Genomic DNA, 7,439 nt, shown 5'->3' on the forward strand with positions numbered 1-7,439 from the left:
GACAGTGTCCCTCCATTATCCATTACCACCTCCTACTTCTCTTCTTTCTCCCATCGCCGTCCCCCCCCCCCCCCCCCCCCCCCCCCATTCGTTGTCTCATCTGTCATATTTCATCCAGCATGCAGGTGAAATTTTAGAGGCCCGTGTGCTGTGTGATGTCAGTGCACGTTAAGGAACCCCAGGTGGTCGAAATTATACGGAGCCCTTCACTACGGCGTCTCTCATAGCCTGAGTTGCTTTGGAAGGTTAAATCCCCCCAAAACGGAAACCAAACCATTCTCAGTGTTTTTTGGCCGCCGCGGTGGCTCAGTGGCTATGGTGCTCGGCTGCTGTCCCAAAAGACGCGGGTTCGATCCCGGCCGCGGCGGCTGGAATTTCTTTGGAGGAGAAATTGTAGAGGCCCGTGTACTGTGCGATGTCAGTGCACGTTAAAGAACCCCAGGTGGTCGAAATTTCCGGAGCCCTCCACTACGGCGTCTCTCATAGCCTCAGTCGCTTTGGGACGTTAAACCCAATAAACCAAACCAAACCAATTCTCAGTGTTTTTTTTTTTTTTCACTGATCATTGCTTATATTTACCCACATTTGTTTTTGTTGAAGCACCGGATCGATGCTTCTTTGAAAGGGGAGTAATGCCTCGTGTACTGTTTGTTCATGCTGTAAGCCGTCTTCACGCGGCTTTACCACTTTGTGGCGCGAGATGAGCCCAGGTTTATCTCGAATGAGCGTAGCCACTCGCAAATAATTCTACATTGTCCGAGATTGTTCTTCATCTCGAAGTAACTGCGCAAAAACACGGACGCGTCCATAGACTGAGAACACGCAACGAGCGCTGACTTTCAAGAAGTTCATTTCGAGGGATGCAGTGCTTCATTATCCTTTATACTGTCCTTTATACTGTCCTTTATACACTCCTCCGAGTGTATAAAGCAATGCAGCCTCGAAATAAACTTGTTGAAAGTCGTTGTGTGTTCTCGGTCTATGTGTCCCGTGTGTGTTTTTGCGCTGTTACTTGAAGATGAATAACCAAGAAGCCCAAGCTGCTGTTCTGGCCGAGATTCTTGAAACTGACTTCGGCGCTTTATCTCGAAGATTCTGTGCCAGATATGAATCGAGCGCGGCCGAGAGCGGCGGTGGTTATGTTCTGCGCCGACCGCCGAGGACGCTCCGTGGCTATGTGGACGTTTGGGGCTTGGTGGGCGCAAGACAGCCCATTAGAGAATGGGTTTCAGTGACACCTCAGTCTGCTTGTCCATTCTCCCTGGCGTTGCCACCTCAACTGCCCAAGCGGATTGACTTTGTGAGCGATCTGGTCACGTAATAACATTATGATGACCCTGAATGTTGGTGCGAAGGCATTATCTCCGCGCTGTGCTCATTAATGCGAAAGCTTGGTTTGGTTTATTGGAGTTTAACGTCCGAAAGCCGCTGAGGCTATGAGGGACGCCGTAGTGAAGGGCTCTTGAAATATCGACCACCTGGGGATCTTTAACGTGCGCTGACATCGCACAGCCCACGGGCCTCTAGAATTTCGCCTTCATCGAAATCGGCCACCGCGGCCGGGATCGAACCTGCGTCTTTCTGGTCAGCAGCCGAGCGCCGTAACCACTGAGCCACCGCGGCAGGGCATTAATGCGAAAGCATTACTAGGCTATGTCGGCGGCTTTCTGTCATCAAAAGTCGTGTCCGCAGCGATTGTGGGAGACTATAGATATCGTCTTAAAAGTGGTTATAATCGATGGAGGATGATGTCAGGATGCGGCGCAGAATTGTTGGTGGTGATCGGATCATTAATTAATTAGAGCCAAAAAGCGACCAATAGTGCGCGTGGTCGGGCCGGGAGTGGCGCGAAATTTGAATCGCTAGAAGTGCGGTGCCACGTGACACGCCATGCGATGTACCAAGTGATTGACCCACGTGACCGGGAAGGTGGGTGGAGCCTAAGCGCGGCACGAAATTTGAATGTTCGATTTGAATACCGTGGTTAAACAATGGGGGCTTTGGAGTTGATCGAAATATAATCAATAATAACAAATTATAGAAACGCTAGTAGTAAATGAAGATGAATTAAGATGCGTTCGAATGAATTAAGATGAAATAATTATTAATTAAGGTGAATTAATGTGGGTCTAATGTGACTTAAAGATATATTGCATTGAAGTAAAGGTGAATTACAGTCATTCTCTTGTGACTGAATTGTGAATTAAGTTTGAATTATGAAATCAGTTCTGAATAAATTAATTCAGTGCGAAATAAACAGCTTAACTGTGGATTAAATGCGTCAGACTTCTGAATTAAGTGTACAATAAACGAAACAAATGTGAATTAAGTATAGATTAAGCTCCATTAACTGTGATTTAAGTTGAATTGTTTGATTCGATTGTCAGACGAGACGTCACAATCGACGTAGAGGCGAAGAGGAGCAACTAGAGGCAAAGAGGACCAATTATAGGTGGCGAGGAGGCGTCAATGTTTCCCAGCAAACCAAAAACCTCTGAGACGTCTATCTAGAAGTCTCTGAGAGGTTTTTAGTTTGCTGGGTTTCGTACAACTCCAATGCGGTTTCCGCAGTGCTGTATAACGTTTTCGTGAACGCCTCAGTACATAACTCGAAGATATGTTACGCGTCTGTAATTGGTAGTACATATCGTAACGGTCCCACAGACATGCAATTGTCTGTGTTGGGCGTTATGGCGCGATATGATGGGAGTAACTTATGAAAATTTTGCTTCGCGGTTAAGAGTTGCTTGTGTGTCCACCTCAAGCTCCAGGGATACAGTGGCGCGCGGAGCGTCGCCGGCTGATGCGGAACAGCATGAAACAGGCCTTAATCGATGAACAGTTTAAAATTTACTTTGTGGCACGAGTGAGCGCTACCAGATTGTCGCGAATACTGATTACAGTTAAAAGAAAAGCTAAGAGGTTGAATATGGGGGACTGCAGGAACACCAACAACACGCACTGCACTGTGAATGAGCCAGAAAGGATAAATTTTGTGACCAAAAGAAGGCTCGCCCTCACGCCGTGCTCCAGTTGCGTAAATATTGAGTACCAAGAACTGCCTCTAGTACTTCGAGGGAGTTGACGGCGTCACCGTGCGTTTTCTTGAGGATGCCACTCGAGATTGAGTTACGTGGGGTGCACCAGAGGTGGACGCTGCGTTTTCAGCTCACTAAAGTGCAAAAACACTTAAGCACGCTATTTCGCGATACCGTGTTGGCGATAATGTTGTTGTCGAGCTTGCGTCGACAGCTTTCCACCTACGCGTAGGAGCCCATGTGGCTGCAGATAACCACCGTTCCATTGCACATCTATGCTTAGGACGTCATGGTTGACGGGAAGCATTTTTTAAGGCGACAGCCTTTAATGTCTGGTCGTTGTCGACAGAAGGTTGTCAGGAGAGGTGTCACGCTTTTTCACTCAGACCAGAAAAAAATTTTTGTGCACAATGGGATTCGTACCAGCATGCTTCCGTTCAGGAGCCGAGCGTGCTAATGACTGCGCTACTTCCTGCCAACGCATACGTAGTTCTCCTTGTCTAGGACGCTGGAGATTGTTTGAAGAAAGGCGTCGAATCAGACGGATGCGTCCCAAACGCCCTCCAGTGTCTCCAGCATTTAAGATTCACAAACAATTGTGCACTCAGTTAACATCTTAACCAAACACCAGTGACACAAGAAGCAACACCGCGCTAGAGGCTTTCGCCTCACCGCACTTTAGGTCAGCAAAGTGCCCCCCTGAATTTTCCTGCTGCGCCCAATCTATCATGCTGAATGTGAGAGATCGTTGCGCTGCACCCAAGTAGTGGAATGTATCCCTGCACACAGTCTATCAGGGGTGTTGCCCGCAGGACTACGCACTGAAAGGCGCGCAGTTGCTGAAGAAGTGGTGAAATTTTTAGGAGGCACTGTCTTTCTGGGGCCACCGCTCGAGGTTTCACTTACTTTCGCGCGCTGCACACTCATATCGGGCTCAGATACAAAGGAGAAAATAATGTGGAGCACGACCTCCGTTGTGCTGTGCAAGCGACAAAGCTTTCATGTGGACAATGCGGCCAGCAAAGGGCGTGAGGGAACATGTCGCACAATATGGGAACGGAAACCGAAGTAGTTAGCTGCAGTAAGGACAATGGGGGCTTAACAGCTTACGTCGCGTCTCATAAGTATGCGCGCGTTAAAACGCGAATGGAGTGGTTGGAGTAGTTAATCCAGTAACTGAGCGCTTCGCCATCGCCCCGGGCAAGCACCGTGTAGGCCCCATCACAACGGAAGCCAGACAGGCTGGTAACGAAGGACCTCCTGCAAGAACCCTTGGCGTGTCCACGCCTTCTTCTGAGTCTGCATTATATGAAAAAAAAAAGCGGGCCCCGAATAACGATTGATGGCAAAGAACGTCAACTTACGTCCAGCGTGGTAGGGCTCAAGCGACTGTTGATGACAGTGGCTGTGGGCGCTGTGGTGCGTGGAAGAAAATGAATTACGCCCACTGGCGGTAAAGTGGCTAGAAGTCTTGTGGCCAGGATATGGCGCTCATAAAGGAGCGCTTGTAAAACAAGATGCCTGTTCAATTCTGGAGGAACAGCTGAAACTATAAGAGGTAAACTGCTTTGCGAAGTACAAAATAAAAAAAAAGTGAAGGGATCCAGGGACATGAAACTCAATGTCGAGGTTAAATTAATATAGGAAAAAAGTTACGGAAATCTCAACTGCAGAAGAAGGTTCTGCACGGCGAAAAACAATATAATTCTGTCTCTCTACGCACTAGAGGGCGATACTGCGGCGGCTCAGTTACCGCTTCTTTCTCGTCTTCACAACAGCTGGCATGGAACGAATCGTAACGTTAATATTGCGGCGAATTAACTCTCGATACCGTGACTGATACGAAATAAAAAAGCAAAAGAAAGGCAGTGATCGACTAATTTATTTCACGTGCCAATGCTATACTACCCTCTGTGAGAGGAGTTGTCAGGGAGGGCTTCTATAGAATGTATAAAACTTTGTATTTCTTTTATGCTCCGACATTTCAATGCACAGGCTTCTTTGATTTTGCTTGCGCCGATAAGTCGGGCCAAACTCTTGAACGTTGTGCTCAGTAGCCGAACGCCACACACACCAAGCTGCTATGAAGAGCAGATAATTCCTTGACAAGAAAATGTTTTACAGGGGTTGCCGATTCATACGCGCGCTTCCCTTTGCATCTGTGCGAAAGTATGCAGCCACCGTAGGCACAGTGGCCGAGGCTGGTGTTGGTACAATCGTCTCAAATACTGCTGCTACATCCTGCTACACCTGCTGCTACATCCGTTAAGGGTGATTGGAAGTCATCAGCAGGTGAGAACTGTGAGCGTCCTCGTCCCTTTATAACACGCACTAGCCAACGCATTACATTAGTGGGCAACCAGAGGGATGAAAATATTGCGAGTCGATGATTATGAACATGCAAAAAACTAGATGCACACTTAGTAAGCAAGCGTGTTCTATCGTTGAGCGCCTATCGACAAATGCAAACTAAACGTTTAGAACACCATAGCTTCAGCTGATTTTCTTCAGACATGGGCTGTTTTTGCCGAGCTGTAATATAAAAAAGATGTGTAATATAGAAAAGGTTTGTAAGGGTGGGGTGCTGGAGTGATAATACCGCAATAATGTCGGTAATTATGCCGGTAATTATTTACTTGAACACCTAACTTCTCGTCGCCTAAAGGATACTTGACACAAACAATCTGCCCTATTATCGTCCTTTTGCTATTGGAAGAATCGATAGGAATGTCATTAGCGAATTCATCCACTTCTCAGAAGTGCAGCAAATTCCGAGACCCTCTTCAACATTTGCCTAGCGTTAAATAATTCGAGAGCACACCGTCTCGACTGCCAGTATGCGTTAAATCATCCGATGAACTAATAGTGTTTGTGGTAAACACTCCATGCGACGCATGCATTGATGCCACCGAAAAAGTTTTTATAACCTGCGACTATAACACAAAGGATTTCTCTCATATCAGAGCGCATAGGTACCAGCGATGACTTCTCCGCTCCAGACGAACTTCGGTGCAAGCGTTCGTACTTTCCTCTGCACTCAGCAACACACAACATGCCTTCGAGTATTTGTGCCCAATAGTCGCTTTTCCAAACCGTACTAGCCGCAAACTGCTGCCTTCGCACTCATTTACTTGACCAACGGAAGGCGTGAGTCTGCCATTTCGTTTTAATAATGCTGGAGAGCGGTTCTCTAGGTACTCTGTCGTTTATTTCTCTAGCACGTTTTGGCGGGCTAGTTGGTTAAGCATCTTGAATAAACAGCGCGAACGAAGACGAGCACAAAAGACAAGAAAATGGACGACACAGCGCTGTGTCGTCCATTTTCTTGTCTTTTGTGCTCGTCTTCGTTCGCTCTGTTTATTCAAGACATTTATTTCTCATTTATTTCTTGGTGTGAGACTATAATGAGGCCCCACCGAAAAGTACCATCGTCTAATGAAAAAGTACCAAGTATCAAAATGAAAAGAATCAAAATGAATATCATCTAATGAAAAAGTACCAAGTGAAAAAGCACCAATTATCTAATGTAGGAACCAGTGTAACGTCCGCACAGTCTGACCCGACTGCGCTGGTGCCAAAGTATACCTTTTGGATTTAGGATTTATAGCGGAGACTGTAAACTTTAATGCCAGAAAAACTTACTTTTGGAAAAATTTAGCTATCTTTTTTAGGTGTTTCCTTTCTCTTTCCTGAACAGACTTTGTACGGCTTTTTTATATTCTGACACAAGAAAATTTCATTTGAGCTGACTTTGTTCATGGGTATTTAAAAAAACACGGGTGCTTTTTTGTTTTTGCCTGACTCATAGAAAGAAATAAAAAATTACTTTCTTCTTTAAATATGTTTTCTTCACTTTCTGACGTGCTCGGTCTGTAGGGTTAATTTTTCTTTCATTTTTCTGACACGAAGAAGTTCTGTTTCAATAAAATGTTAAGCCTTTCGTAAAGGAAATGCATAACAGCCTGCTTCCTCTACCCTTGAGGACATAGGTACTTGTCTTACAAGGAAGTTACTGCGTAGAAGTGAAAAAAGGTATCACAGTTTACTGTCGGCAAAATGAAATACAGTGTTAGAAGACGCGGAAGCGAAGTGATGAACAACAAAATATGCATGGCTGGCACCAACACAGGCTACCCTGATACCGAAACACATGCGAGAAAAAAAATATTCTCTACGGCGGGATTTAAGACACTGGTAGACGTCAGAAACGGATCAGTAGTTAACTGGTTCGGCAGCTGGTAGTCGTCCGGGCAGCCACCCTTCTCGTCTTCGTCTGCCTGTAGCTGTTCGGCTGAATTTCACTAGATTCTGGCCCCCGCACGAAAGGGATAGCCACCCTAGCGACTCGAGGCGACGAAACGATAACGGTGCCCCAGTAGCACAAGGTGGCGGGCCCATGCG

The sequence above is a fragment of the Amblyomma mixtum genome, chromosome 8, assembly GCF_055824585.1.
Source record: "Amblyomma mixtum isolate Tamu chromosome 8, ASM5582458v1, whole genome shotgun sequence".
Taxonomy (NCBI): domain Eukaryota; kingdom Metazoa; phylum Arthropoda; class Arachnida; order Ixodida; family Ixodidae; genus Amblyomma; species Amblyomma mixtum.